Source organism: Silene latifolia, chromosome Y (assembly GCF_048544455.1).
Source record: "Silene latifolia isolate original U9 population chromosome Y, ASM4854445v1, whole genome shotgun sequence".
Lineage (NCBI taxonomy): Eukaryota > Viridiplantae > Streptophyta > Magnoliopsida > Caryophyllales > Caryophyllaceae > Silene > Silene latifolia.
The window spans coordinates 396,109,519-396,116,824 of NC_133538.1; the positions used below are offsets into that span (position 1 = coordinate 396,109,519).

Genomic DNA, 7,306 nt, shown 5'->3' on the forward strand with positions numbered 1-7,306 from the left:
TACCTAGATCACATAGTGCCTTGTTGATTGTGGTATCACCAATGGTACATGGAATGGAGAAACTCCCCGGATCTTTAAGCTTTTGTGGGGAATTCCCTTGTATAATTGCACTACTCACTTTAGTAAAGGCAATGGTTTCCAACTTTCGGATGGATTTCTTCTTGGTAAGGATATCTTTCATGTACTTTGCATAGGCCGGAACATGATGGATTAGCTCCGTGAATGATATAGAAACCTCTAAGTTCTTCACAATCTCCATGAACATTCCAAGTTGCTAATCAAACTAAGGCTTAGCTTGGCGACTTGGGAATGGAAGTCTAATCACAATAGGCTCTTTCTCAATTTCCTTAGCCTTATCTTTATTTCTCTTCTTTGATGAGTCATTGGTTGTTGTCTCTACCACCTTAGGATTTCTCCTTAGTGGCTCAATCACATAACTATGCTTGTGATTCTCCTCAACAATTCCTTTTTCAATTTGCATCTTTGGTCCCTCATATCTAGTACCACTCTTCAAGTGGATAGAATTGATAGTCTCATGTCTTATGGGAGGATTACCTTGAGGAGGTCATTGTTTCTTTTATCTTTGGGAGCTAGAAGAGGCCAATTGAGGCAATTGAGTCTACAACATTTTGGTGTGAGCAAGGATATTGTTGATGGTGGTTTTTTAGCTTGGCTATCCCTTTCCATTTGAGCAAAGAAATCTTGTTGGCTGTTTTGCATTTGGAGAACCGCTTTTTGAACATCAAAAGCTTGGTCATTGGGTTGATTGTAGTATGGTCTTTGAGTAGGATTTCTCATTGGAGGTTGTGTGTATATGGGTTGAGGGTTTTGGACATTTTGGCTCTTGTATGAGAGATTTGGATGGAATCTGGTATTCTCATTATAGTAGTTGGAATAAGGGGTACCATTCTTGTATGCTTGGAATGCATTCACTTGTTCATTTATTCCTCTACATTCGTTTTGATCATGTCCTAAGGTTCCACAACTTTCACATACTCCATTTGGAATTGAGGATGATGCCATAATAGCATGGACATGTTGTTTGGGTGATTTGGAAGATTCATCAAGCTTAGCCATGGCCTTATCAAACTTAAAGTTGATAGTGTCAATGTGAGCACTTAGTTGAGCACCTAATTGTGTGATGGAATCTACCGCATGCTTTCCTCCTCTAGTAGCCTTTCGAAGCATACTATATTGGGAATTATGAACCGCCATCTCTTCGATTTTGGCCCTTGTTTGATTGTCATCAACCTCGGTGAACCTTCCATTGGAGCCCATATTAAGCACATTTCGTGAGTCTTCATATAAGCCATTCCAAAACTGTTGAACAAGGAACCACTCACTAAGTCCATGGTGTGGACAAGAATGACAAGTATCCCTAAATCTCTCCCATGCTTCATATAATGATTCTTCATCCCTTTGCTTGAACCCGGTGATTTGGGCTTCAACATGGTAGTCTTCTCCGGAGGATAGAATTTCTTGTAGAAAGCAAGTTCTAACTTCTTCCATGAATCAATACCAAGGGTAGCCTTGTCTAGGCTCTTCAACCATTACTTTGCGGCACCGATCAAGGAAAAAGGAAACAACACCCATCGAATTTGATCTTGGGTTACTCCGGTTTTAGAGATAACATCACAATAGTCACAAAAAGTCTCCATGTGCAGATAAGGATCTTCACTAGGCATCCCTCCAAATTAGCTTCTCTCAACTAATTGTATGAATGCGGATTTGGCAATGAAATTACCGGTTAAGTGAGGTGGTGTTGGAGTACCATTTGGTAGGTTCTCCTCGGTAGGTACGGAATGAGATGAAAATTTAGGCATTGTGGATTGATTTTATGGTTGGCTTTAAATTGGGTTCCCCTCTCCTTCTCTTGCAATAGGGTTGGTAAACACAACACTATCCGATTGGATAACACCGACGTCCACAAGTTCTCCAATACCCAAACTTGTTGAAGCCCCTCTATCGGTTCTTCTAAGATTGGTCAAAGTTCTTTCAATTTTGGGATCAATAGGCAAAGGTCTACCTTGTGATCTCCTACATATGCAAAAAGCAAACAACTAGAAAACAATTAAAACTATCTTGAGGAGTTTGAATTTCCCAAGTTAAAAAAAGACACAACTAAAAATAACAAAAGACAACAATTCAATTGAACACTGTCCACAACAACGACACCATTTTTGGTGTGGTTCGAAACTTTGTCGTCTAAGTCGACCAACCAAAACAATATTTATAACTAAACAAACTAATCTTAGTAGAGAGGTAAGTAAAGGTCGGATCCCAAAGGACAGGTATTGAATTAAGTTATCGGTTGTAGAAAGCTATGTCTTAGGGTGTCATAAATTGGGTTGAGATATGAGGTATCAAGCGACACTACTATAACAATGAAATGTAAAGAAATAAAAGCAAAATAAGCAAACAAAGTGGGGGTTTGTAAACAATAGATTAAGGCACTAGGGTGTCATGGGTTCATAGGGGATTCATGGTGGTGATCATACAAACATGTTTTCATAGTTGCAAGCAATTTTTGTTGTAGAGGAACCGAGTTAGTTTATGTCTTACGATTCATAGAAAGATTTGGGTCCCGGAGCTGAGTCGTCTAGAATGTACAACACCTATAAGTTGACTTACTTTCTTCCTATTAACTTCTATGCATGGTCTAACAAGACTCGAGTTAGTTTATATCTTATAAGTCTTGTTGAATAGATAAGAGATGGGTAAAACATGAAAGGTTTCATAGCCTAGCATTTCATCAAGCATATTATGCGCATAGGTTAACACTACAACAAGCAAGCAATTATATGATTACATATTAGATTAAGTATGGATCTACTCCCATGTTATAGTTCCCCTAATCCCCCATTAACCCTAGCTAGGTGACTACTCACTCATGACTATGGTAAACATGTTAATGAAGGTGTCAATCATATTAGCAAGGTTAAACATGGTAAATGAGTAAATAAATGAGCAAGGGTAAAAAGGATTATACCAAATTGAGGATGATCCAAATAATAAGCTAAAAATAATAGAACAACACTTGATGAATGATGAAGAGTTATCAATTCTTCAATAAACCTAACTAATCTTCAAATTACCCAATTAAAACTAAGAACACTTGAAGGATTAAAGAGAATTTGAGATTTGATTAATATTAGATTAAGAGATTACAACTTGATAAACTTGATTAATGTTAAATTCTAACTAGCTAAAACTCCTTTTTTAATCCCCTAAAACAATGGGGTATTTATACCAAGTACAAATATTAGGGTAACTAAGGGCTTAAATGACGATTAAGTCCCTAAGAAGATGATTAGTGCTTTTCAAGTCCTAGAGAGAGCCGCCCGGATGCAAACATGCTCTGCCCAATAATCCGCTCGACATGAGGTTGAGACGCTCGGATATAGCCTCGAGACACCCGACCTGTGCTCGGGACGCTCGGATTGAGGGCTGAGACGCCCAGATCTTTTGCTCAGCTCTTCTTCTTCTTCTTTGACTGCCCAAGGATCCGTGGGGATCGTGGGTAGGTCGTGGGGCTCTTCATCATTGCCCATTTCTACTTCATTTATTCACTTAGGCCTTTAGTAATGATCTCTTCTTTGATGCTTGGTCATTAGATGCAATCCATTTAGGTTTACTTTGCTCCATAAGTGCAAGGCTAGAAATCCTCTCCTACCAAGGACACAAAACCTCAAAGAATATGCAAAGTAGGGAACTAAAGATAAAAAATGAACCTAAATAGCACTAGAATGCATAGGAACAAGGCTATTTCGGGGACTAAATGTGCACAAATATGAGTCAGATCAGGCAACCGAGATGGTAACAGTCCTATTTATTAGGAATGTCTTGCTAAAGGCTCCTAAATAAATGGAGCTTAGACATGGCCTTCTCAAACTTCATGTTGATAGTGTCGATGTGAGCACTTAGTTGAGCACCCAGTTGTGTGATGGAATCTACCTCATCCTTTCATCCTCTAGTGGCCTTTCGAGGCCTATTATATTGGGAATTATGAACCGCCATCTCTTCGATTTTGGCCCATGTTTGATTGTTATCAACCTCGGTGAACCTCCCATTCGAGCCCATATTAAGCACATTTCGTGAGTCTTCATATAAGCCATTCCAAAACTGTTGAACAAGGAACCACTCACTAAGTCCATGGTGTGGACAAGAACGACAAGTATCCTTAAATCTCTCCCATGCTTCATATAATGATTCTTCATCCTTTGCTTGAACCCGGTGATTTGGGCTCCCAACATGTTAGTCTTCTCCGGAGGATAGAATTTCTTGTAGAAAGCAAGTGCTAACTTCTTCCATGAATCAATACCAAGGGTAGCCTTGTCTAGGCTCTTCAACCATTGCTTTGCGGCACCGATCAAGCAAAAAGGAAACAACACCCATCGAATTTGATCTTGGGTTACTCCGGTTTGAGAGATAACATCACAATAGTCACAAAAAGTCTCCATGTGTAGATGAGGATCTTCACTAGGCATCCCTCGAAATTGGCTTCTCTCAACTAATGGTATGAATGCGGATTTGGCAATAAAATTACCGGTTAAGTGAGGTGGTGTTGGAGTACCATTTGGTAGTTCTCGTCGGTAGGTGCGAAATGAGGTGAAAATTTAGGCATTGTGGGTCGATTTTGTGGTTGGCTTTGAATTGGGTTCTCCTCTCCTTCTCTTGCAAAAGAGTTGGTAAACACAACACTATTCAATTGGATAACACCGACGTCCGCAAGTTCTCCAATACCCAAAATTGTTGAAGCCCCTCTAGCGGTTCTTCTAAGATTAGTCGAAGTTCTTTCAATTTCGGGATTAATAGGCAAAGGTCTACCTTGTGATCTCCTAGACATGCAAAAAGCAAACCACTAGAAAACAATGAAAACTACCTTGAGGAGTTTGACTTCCCCAAGGTTAAAAAAGACACAACTAAAAACAACAAAAGACAACAATTCAATTGAACACTGTCCCCGGCAACAACGCCATTTTTGGTGCGGTTCAAAACATTGTCGTCTAAGTCGGCCAACGAAAACAATATTTATAACTAAACAAACTACTCTAAGTAGAGTGGTAAGTAAAGGTCGGATCTCAAAGGACGGGTATTGAATTAAGTTATCGGTTGTAGAAAGCTATGTCTTAGGGTGTTATAAATTGGGTTGAGATATGAGGTATCAAGCTACACTACTATAACAATGAAATGTAAAGAAATGAAAGCAAAACAAGCAAACAAAGTGGGGGTTTGTAAACAATAGATTAAGGCACAAGGGTGTCATGGGTTCATAGGGGATTCATGGTGGTGATCATACAAACATGTTTTCATAGTTGCAAGTAATTATTGTTTTAGAGGAACCGAGTTAGTTTATGTCTTACGGTTCATAGGAAGATTTGGGTCCCGGAGCCGAGTCATCTAGACTGTACAACACCTATAAGTCGACTTAATTTCTTCCTATTCACTTCTATGCATGGTCTAACATTACTCGAGTTAGTTTATATCATACAAGTCTTGTTGAATAGATAGAGATGGGTAAAAAATGCAATGTTTCATAGTCTAGCATTTCATCAAGCATAATATGTGCATAGGTTAACACTACAACAAGCAAGTAATTATATGATAACATATTAGATTAAGTATGGATCTACCCCCATGTTATATTTCCCCTAATCCCCCATTAACCCTAGCTAGGTGACTACTCACTCATGACTATGGTAAACATGTTAATGAAGGTGTCAATCATATTAGCAAGGTTAAACATGGTAAATGAGTAAATAAATGAGCAAGGGTAAAAAGGATTATACCAAATTGAGGATGATCCAAATAATAAGTTAAGAATAATAGAAGAATACTTGATGAATGATGAAGAGTTGTCAAGTCTTCAATAAACCCAAATAATCTTCAAATTACCCAATTAAAACTAAGAACACTTGAAGGATTAAAGAGAATTTGAGATTTGATTAATATTGAATTAAGAGATTACAACTTGATAAACTTGATTAATGCTAAATTCTAACTAGATAAAACTCCTTTTTTAATCCCCTAAAACAATGGGGTATTTATACTAAGTACAAGTACTAGGGTAACTAAGGGCTTAAATGACGATTATGTCCCTAAGAAGATGATTAGTGCTTTGCAAGTTGTAGAGAGAGCCGCCCGGATGCAAACTTGCTCTGCTCAAGGATCCGCTCGAAATGAGGTTGAGACGCTCATATAGAGCCTTGAGACGCCCGACCTGGGCTCAGGACGCTCGGATTGAGGGCTGAGATGCCCGAATTAGTGCTTGAGACGCCCGGATCTTTTGCTCAGCTCTTCTTCTTCTTCTTCTTTGACTGCCCAAGGATCCGTGGGGATCGTGGGTAGGTCGTGGGGCTCTTCGTCATTGCCCATTTCTACATCATTTATTCACTTAGGCCTTTAGTAATGGTCTCCTCTTTGATGCTTGGTCATTAGATGCAATCCATTTAGCTTTAATTTGCTCCATAAGTGCAAGGCTAGCAATCCTCTCCTACCAAGGAGACAAAACCTCAAAGAATATGCAAAGTAGGGAACTAAAGATAAGAAATGACCGTAAATAGCACTTGAATGCATAGGAACAAGGCTAGTTCGGGGACTAAATGTGCACAAATATGAGTCACATCAGGCAACCGAGATGGTAACAATCCTATTTATTAGGAATGTCTTGCTAAAGACTCCTAAATAAATGGGGGTGTTACAGAGTATGCATTGGATGCCATATGATCCCTAGGATGCCTTAGACAGACTTATAAACACGCAAGCATTGGATTCCGCATCACCATAAAGCAAGAAGTTAAGACGGAACTAAGACGGAAACATAGAAACTCACGTCCCCGAACGGGGTGGGATGTCCTCGATCAGAGTTGCCCCTATTTGACTTATTTACTTTACACCCCTTATTCCTATATAAGGGGTGTTAATCTGGGACTTCACAAACAACTTTTTCCCACATACTTTTCATACACTTTTCCATATGTTTTAGTCTTACTTTTCAGAATAAAATGTAGTTTAGCTTTCCTTTAAGAATTCTTTTAGTTGTTACAAACATTTCTTTAAGCATCTCAAGTTATAATACAATTTACATTTCAAGTTATTTCCATTTGTTATCTTGTTCTTCATTTCCAAGTTCTATTTCCATTGTCAAGGTAATCTCATTTCTAGTATAGCTTTTGTTATACATTTGTCATTTCCATTACTAGTTAGTATGTTCATGTTTATCATTTTATATGTCATTAGTTTAATCTTCATTATGCAAGAGTAAGTTATTTGTCTAGGGAATAGGAAAGTCATGCATAAATAGTTT

At 38.6% G+C, this 7,306-nt stretch overlaps 2 pseudogenes; both read left to right on the top strand.

Moving 5' to 3' along the window:
• Positions 1-1,345: 1,345 nt before the first annotated feature.
• Positions 1,346-1,445, top strand: LOC141635776 (small nucleolar RNA R71; annotated as a pseudogene).
• A 2,702-nt stretch (positions 1,446-4,147) lies between these two features.
• Positions 4,148-4,245, top strand: LOC141636027 (small nucleolar RNA R71; annotated as a pseudogene).
• The last annotated feature ends 3,061 nt before the right edge of the window (positions 4,246-7,306 follow it).